The sequence below is a fragment of the Cynocephalus volans genome, chromosome X, assembly GCF_027409185.1.
Source record: "Cynocephalus volans isolate mCynVol1 chromosome X, mCynVol1.pri, whole genome shotgun sequence".
NCBI lineage: Eukaryota > Metazoa > Chordata > Mammalia > Dermoptera > Cynocephalidae > Cynocephalus > Cynocephalus volans.
The window spans coordinates 90,198,001-90,206,387 of record NC_084478.1 but is presented as its reverse complement, the minus strand read 5'-3'; the positions used below and the strand labels follow the sequence as shown (position 1 = coordinate 90,206,387).

The 8,387-nt window shown below is 36.7% G+C and overlaps 1 pseudogene; it reads right to left on the bottom strand.

The window, feature by feature from the left end:
* Nucleotides 1–2,036: 2,036 nt before the first annotated feature.
* Nucleotides 2,037–3,896, bottom strand: LOC134367701 (eukaryotic translation initiation factor 4B-like; annotated as a pseudogene).
* Between the last annotated feature and the right edge of the window lie 4,491 nt (nt 3,897–8,387).

Here is an 8,387-nt window from a genome sequence, read left to right as displayed (position 1 = left end):
GAGAACCAGGGAAGTGGATGTTGTAAGTTTTAGTCCAAGTTTAAATGCCTGAGAGCCTGGAGTGGGAGGGTTACTGTTTCAAGATCAAAGTCCAAAGGCCAGAGGACCTGAAGTACTGATGTCTAAGAACAGGAGAAGAAGATTGTCCCAGTTTCAGAACAGAGAGAGAGAGGATTTGCCTTTCCTCTGCCTTTTCGTTCTATCTGGGCCCTTCTCTGATTGAATGGTGCCTACCCACATAGGACAAGGATGCATCTTCTTTACTCAATCCACTGATTCCACTGCCAATCTCTTCTGGAAAGACCCTCATACACAGAAATAATACTTTACCAGCTAGAGGGGTATTCCTTAGTCAAGTTGGCTCCTAAAATTAACCATCACAATATTAGAAAGGATATTGGACTGTAGTTTTCTTTTCTCGCAGTGCTTTTGCTTGGCTTGGGTATCAGGGTAATGTTGGCATTATAGAATGAGCTGGGAGGTGTTCTGTCTTCTATTTTTTGAAAAAGCTTAAGAAGAATTGATGTTCATTCTTTTAAAAATGTTTGGTAGAATTTAACAATGAAGTCATTTGGTACAGGGTTTTTCATTGCTGGGAGATTATTGATTATGAATTTAATTTCCTAGTTGTAAGTCTATTCAGACATATTCTATTTCTTCCTACATCAGTTTTGGTACTTTTTCTGTTTCTCAAAATTTATTTGTTTCATCTAGTTATCCAGTTTAATGGTGTACATTTATTTATAGTATTCCTTTATGAACCTTTTTATTTATATAAAGTTTGTAGTGATGTCACTCCTTTCATTTCTGAATTCTGTAATTTAAGTCTTCTTTCTCTCATAGTCAACGTAGCTAAAGGATTTTCAATTTTGTTGATCTTTTTCAATAAACCATCTTTTGGCTGTGTTGATTTTCTTTGTTGTTATTTCTTTTCTAATTTGGTTATCTCCACTCTAATACTTAGAATTTATTTCCTCTGGTAGCTTTGGGTTTAGTTAGCTCTTCATTTCCTAGTTCCTTAAAGTGTACAGTTAGGTAATTTATTTGAAATATTTCATCTTTCAATGAATGCATTTTCAGCTATAAATTTTTCCCTTAACACTGTTTTTTTCTACATCCTGTAAGTTTTTATATATGGTATTTTCATTTTCATTTGTACCAAAGTGTTTTTAAATTTATATTGTCATTGTTTGACCCCTGAGGTGTTTAAGAATATGTTCTTTACTTTCCATATGTTTGTGAAATTTTAAGTTTTCCTTCTGTAATTGATTTTCAGTTTCATTTTATTGTGGTTAAAATATATTTTGTTTGATTTTAATCTTTAAATTTATTAAGACTTGTGGCTTAACATATTTTCTATTCTGGAGAATAATCTATGTGCACTTCAGACAAATATGTATTCTGCTGTTATTGGGTGGAGAGTTACTCATATGCTTATTAGGTCTAATTGTTTTATAGTGTTGTTAAACTCCTCTATTTCCTTAGTTTTTTGTTTGTTTGTTTGTTTCCACGTTATGGTGAGTTTTATTTTATCTTGTCTGGTTAGAGTTTTGTTTTGCTCTTGAATGTTCCAGGGTGGAGAGAAGCTTGGAGAAAGCACAGTGTGTTAGTCCATTTCTATTTCTTATAACAAAATACCTGAGACTGGGTGATTTATAAAGAAAACAAAATTTATTTCTTACAGTTTCTGAGGCTGGGAAGTTCAAAGTCCATCTGGTGGTGGCAACAGTGAACCAAGGGTCTCACACTGCAAGATGGTGGAAGCAGAGAGAGAGAAGAGGCTCTCTTCTTCTTTTAAAGCCCTCAGGACCATGCCCCTGACCACCATTTTTAATCCATTCACTACGGCATGGTCCTACAATCCAATCACTTCTTCAAGGCTCCACCTTTCAATTTCCATTATACGATCTCCCACCCTCTTAAGAGCCACAGTGGGGGATGAGTTTCTAATACATAAAACTTGGGAGACACAGTTCAAGCTTCAGGGAGTTTGGGGGGGTGCATAATTCAATCCACTACACACAGGATGTAGAGGTCTATTTGGTATAATCTTCTCCTTCATTTTCATCTTCACCATCAATGGAGAACGCAGCATAATTTCTTGCAGAATTAAACTTTGAGGCTGGATTTTCTTCAGGTTTCTTTTGGCTCAGGTGCAGATCTGGAGTTTTTATCCCTTTCAACATCTTTCACATCCGACTCATTCCAGTGGATGTGAAATCTTTGTTCCCTCCATCTCCAGGGCCATGACTGCTGTTCCCAGTTTGGCCTTTTGGGACACTCATCCTGTCTACTTTATTTTCATCTTTCCTCTCTGGTCCTTCCTCAGATTATTGAGCTGGAGCTACTTTTCCACCACTTGTAGGGGATTGCTGCTCTGTATTTGACCTCTGAGATAGAGCAGGAGGGTTAGAACTTTGCTTCATCCAAGCATTCTCCTTTGGTGGAGGGGCTGGCATTACCTTTAAAGGCTGAGAAGTTTGGAGAGGTTTAGAAGTTGTAGAGTGACAGTCTTCCTTCTTAGTGAGTGTTTCATTTCCTAGAGACTTCTTAGTCTCTCTCCTTCATGAATCCTGTTCTGACTTACTACTGCCAGATGTGGCTGAGGTTACAGTCTGTGATGACTCACTTCCTGTCCTCCACCATTCCTATTCCTGAGTTTCTTCACATCGCCAGCTTGGGTGTCTCTCCTGAGAACATTGTTCTAGTTTTGGCTCATCCAGCTGGCACTGCAAATTCTCTTGTTTTGTCTGTAGCCTTTCTTCTACTTCTCTTTCTCTAGCAGCTGTGTCAGCAGGGTTTGCCCCTCAAAATATAGAAGTTGCTCGACTGGACTAGGCGGTGCTAGCAGAGGAATCTGCTCTTTTAGGAGTACTCTGGGGCTTTAGATTCAGTTTGGGTCTTTGGAGTGGACCTCTATCATCACACCTATAATCATTCCAAGAGTAATCATCTCTGGAACTCCATGATCTATTATCATGTCTGTTATGTAGGACTTCATAGTGGCCCCTGCCTCCTTTGTAGTCATCATCCCTATGGAACCCACTACCAAATGCTCTTCTGCCACTGCCTATCCTGGAATCATAGCCTCTATCATAGTCTCTACTGCCTCCGTCATCACAGTGATCCAGGCCCCAATATAGATTCATATCCCAGAATGGGCCATCACAGTACCCCTCCTGATATCCATATCTATACCAGTCTGAATCATAATAATCTTTATACTTGTCTTCAAAACTATCATCACCTTTTCTACTTCGATAGTCATCAAAGCTGTCCGTAGCAGAACAGGCCCTGCAGTCTGTATCTGTCTTGTTAGAATCTCTATTTCTATTTCAGCCAAAAGAATGATCATCTATGTCTTTATCCTGTGTTTGATCAGTGACATCCACTCAAATTGTCCTATTACCTAGAGATTCTTCATTGAGATTCAGGGCACTGAGCAGGGAATCCAGGTCCTCAAAGTCAGCAAAACCCAAACCTTTCAACCTCTCTGGATTTCTGGGTACACATGGTAAATGCACTTCACTGATATTTAATCCTCTAAAGAATTCCTTAATGGAATCTTCTGTCACCTCATACGGCAGGTTCCATAGAAAAGCAGTATACGATGACAATTTGGGAAGATGGCTCTGGTCAATATTGGGTTCCCAGGCAGCCGATGGAGTAGTAAGGAGGATAAAATGGTCAATTGGAGGTTCCCTATATACATCATCATCATTACTGTGCCAAGTGGTTAAAACATTTCCTTCAAGGTCATCTGTTTCATCAGCCCAGCTCACTGGATTGTGGGCACAACTGCTTATTCCATCGGTGCCCCCATCCTCAACCAGAAAGTCAGTTAGTGAGATAGCCTTCCCCATATTCTTCTGTTTTTTCTTCTTTTTCCCTTTTATTGAAAGTGAGTATTAAAGTCTCTAATATTTGAGAACTGTTTATTTCTCTCTTCTATTTTGTCAATTTTTGGTTGATGTATTTGGGAACTCTGTTATTAGGTGTATGCATGTTTATAATTGTTATATCTTCTTGATGGATGTAAACATTTATCAATAGGTCGTTCTTTGTCTCCTTAAACATTTTATGACTTAAAGTGCATTTTGGCACCATGCTGGGGGAATCTGAGTCCAGGTGAGTCCCTGCCCTACAGAGTGGCCCAAGCTGCCAGCCCACAGGACCAGAGGCAGCTGCACCAAACTGTCAGTCCCACTAAATTGACAGTCCCTGAGAGATCCAGGTCAGACACCAAGGTGGAATGAATGCACGGTGAAGCCCTCTGTAACAATGATTAAATACCAAAGGAGAGATACCACAAATATGAAAAACCAAGAAAGTACAACACCACCAAAGGAAAATAATAGCTCTCAAGTTCGAGATCCTATAGAACAGAAAGTCCATGAAATGACTGATGAGGAATTTTGAGCAACAATTGTAAGGAAAATAAATGAGATTCAAGAAAACTCAGGTAGACAACAGAATGAAATGAGAAAAAGTATAGAGGACCTGAAAGAAGAAAAGTACAAATAAATCAATGCCCTGAAAATGAATGTAGCGGAGCTTGTGGAGCTGAAGGATTCATTCAATGAAATTAAAAAAAAAACAAAAAAACCCACAAAACAGAGTTTAACAAGCAGGTTTCAACAAGCAGAAGAGAGAATTTCTGACTTCGAAGAAATAACATAGGAAGACAAAAAAAAAAAAAAAAAAAAGGAAAGAAAATGAAAAAAAATGGAGAAAATCTAAGAGATATCAGACAACCTTAAGCACTCAAATATCTGAAACATGAGTATTCCAGAAGGGGAAGAAAAAAGGAAATGGCATTGAAAACACATTCAATGAAATAACAGCAGAAAACTTCCCAGGTATAGGGAATGACACACATTTTCAGATTCAGGAAGCTCAAAGATCCTCAAGTAGATTCAATCCAAAAAGGTGCTCTCCAAGACATTTTATAGTTAAAATGGCAAAACTCAAAGACAAAGAGAGAATCTTAAAAGTTGCAAAAGAGAAGCATTAAGTCACCTATAAGGGAGACCCAATCGGACTAACATCAGAGTTTTCATTGGAAACCCTAAAATCCAGAAAAGGATGGAATTATATATTCAAAATACTAAAAGACAAAAATTGCCAGCCAAGAATGCTTTACCCAGCAAGGCTATCCTTCCAAAATGAAGGACAAATAGTAAACTTCTCAGACGAGCAAAAACTGTGAGAGTTCACAACCACAAAACCTTACAAACCCTTACAAAGCCTTACAAGAAATCCTTCAGGGAATACTGGGTCTAGTACCTAAAACCAACCATCACTACCCTGAATACTCAAGAAAGAACAAATTCCACCAGGAAAATAAAAATGCAAACCATAAAGAAAAAAGAGTTTATTTACCATCCCAAGAAACCAACAAACACAGAAGGCAATTGGTAAATCAGAAAGAAAGGAAAAAAAGGTACTTAAGACATCCAAACAAAAATCAATAAAAATGCCAGGAGTAAATCAACACCTGTCAATAATAATTCTTAATATAAAGGATTAAATTCCCCACTCAAAAGACTCTAACTGACTGATTGGATTAAAAAGGTGGACCCAACAATATGCTGCCTTCAAGAGACTCACCTCATCTGTAAAGACACACATAGAATAAGAATGAAGTGATGGAAAAATATATACCATGCAAATAGAAACAAAAAAGAGCTGAAGCAGCTATTCTTGTATCAGATGTAATAGACTTTAAATCAAAAACCATAAAAAGAGATAAAGAAGGCCACTGTATAATGATAAAAGTATCCAACAAGAAGACATAATGATCATAAATATATATGGACTCCACATCTTAGCAGCCAGATTTATAAAGCAAACACTATTAGACCTAAAGAATAAGATAGACACTAATACCATAACTGCAGGGGACCTGAACACCCTGCTCTCAACTTTGGATTAATCATCTAGGCAATGAATCAACAGAGAAACAGGAGATCTAAACAGCACTTTAGACCAATTGGACTTGATAGATATCTACAGAACAATCAATCCGACAACCTCAGATTATCCATTCTTCGCATCAGCACATAGAACATTTTCCAAGATAGACCACATGTGAGGTCACAAAGCAAGTGTCAACAAATTCAAAATAATTAGAATTATTCCATGTATTTTGTCAGATCACAATGGATTAAAATTAGCAATCAAAAATAAATGAAACTCTGGAAACCACACAAACACATGGAAATTAAACAGCATTCGATGTAATGCCATATGAGTCCAAGAAGAAATTAAATAGGAAATCAAAATATGTATCGAAACTAATGAAAATAATGACACATCATACCAAAACCTGTGGTATACTGCAAAAGTAGTACTAAGGTGGAAATTTATCACATTAAATGCTTTCTTCAGAAGAATGGAAGGATGACAAGTAAATGACCTAACACTTCACTTTAAAGAACTAAGAAAACAAGAACAATCCAAACCCAAATTTAGTAGACAGAAAGAAATAATTAAGATCAGAGCAGAACTAAATGAAATAGAAACCCAAAAAATGATACAAATGATCAATGAAACAAAAAGTTGTTTTTTTGAAAAGATAAAATTGACAAATCATTAGCAAGGCTAACTAATAATAGAGAGGAGACACAAATAACAAAACTTAGAAATGAAAAAGTTGATATTATAAGTGATACCTCAGAAATACAGGGAATCATTAGAGACTACTATAATCAACTAAATGCCAACAAATTTGAAAATCCGGAGGAAATGGATACATTTCTGGACACACACAAAGTACCAAGACTGAGCCAAGAAGACATAGAAAATCTGAACAGACCAATAATAGTCAAAGAGACTGAAGATGTTATCAGAAGTCTCCCAACAAGGACAAGCCCATGACTGGGTGGCTTCACTGCAGAATTCTACCAAACCTTCAGAGAAGAATTGATACCAATTCTCTACAAACTATTCCAAAAGATTGAAACAGAGACCATTCTTCCAAACTCATACTATAGGAAAACACCACCCTGATACCAAAAGCAGATAAAGATACAACATAAAAAGCAAACTACAGGCCAATATCCTTGATGAATTTAGATGCAAAAATCCTCAATAAAATAGTAGCTAACAGAATACAACGACACAAACACAAAAGTATACACCATGATCAAGTGGGATTCATCCTCACTAATGCAAGGATGGTTCAACATATGAAAATCAATAAATGTGATACACCACATCGATAAAATCAATGACAAAGCCCATTTAATCATCTCTGTATGGGCTGAAAAAGCATTTGACAAAATTCAACATTCATTCATGATAAAGACTCTCTATAAGTTGGGTATGGACAGAAAGTATCTAGACACAATTACAGCCATATATGAGAAGCCCACTGCCAATATCATCCTGAATGGGGAAAAGGTGAAAGGTTTTCCCTTAAGAACAGGAACAATAAAGGATGCCCACTCTCACCTCTCCTATTCAACATGGTGTTGAAATTAATAGCCAGAGCAATCAGGGGAAAGAAGGAAATAAAGGACATCCAGACTGGAAAACACGAAGTCAAACTGTCCCTGTTTGCAGATGATATGATCCTATATATAGAACAGCCTAATACCTCTACAAAAAAAAAAAACTCTTAGTGTTGATAAATGATTTCAAAAAAGTTGTAGGATACAAACTCAACAGACAAAAATCAGTAGCATCTTTACTCCAACAGTGAACTAGCAGAAAAGGAAATCAAGAAAGCTAGACCATTTCTGATAGTCACCAAAAAAATAACACACTTAGGAATAAAGTTACCAGGGTTTTAAAAATGTATATGATGAAAACTACAAACCACTGTTGAGAGAAATTAAAGAGAACACAAGAAGTTGCAAAGATATCCAGTGCTCTTAGATTGGAAGAATTAACATTGTGAAAAAGTCCATACTACCCAAAGTGATCTCCAGATTCAGTACAATCCCTGTCAAAATTCCAAGGACATTTTTCTTTGAAATGGTATGAAGAATCCTTACATTCATATGGAATAACAAAAGACCATGAATATCCAAAGCAATCCTGAGCAAAAACATAAAATAAAGATGGAGGCCTAACACTATCTGACTTTAAACTATACTACAATAGTATAATGACCAAAAGGACATGGTGCTGGCCTAAAAACAGACACGTGGATCAATGAAACAAAATAGAGTATCTAGATATCAACCCATACACCTACAGCCATCTGATTTTTGACAATGGCACCAAGTCTATACACTTGGAAAGAGACTGCCTCTTCAGCAAATAGTGCTTGGAAAATTAGATATTCATATATAGAAAAATGAAACCACACCCATACCTCTCACCATCTACCAAAGTCAACTGTAAATGGACCAAAGAATTAAATATACATCTTGAAACAA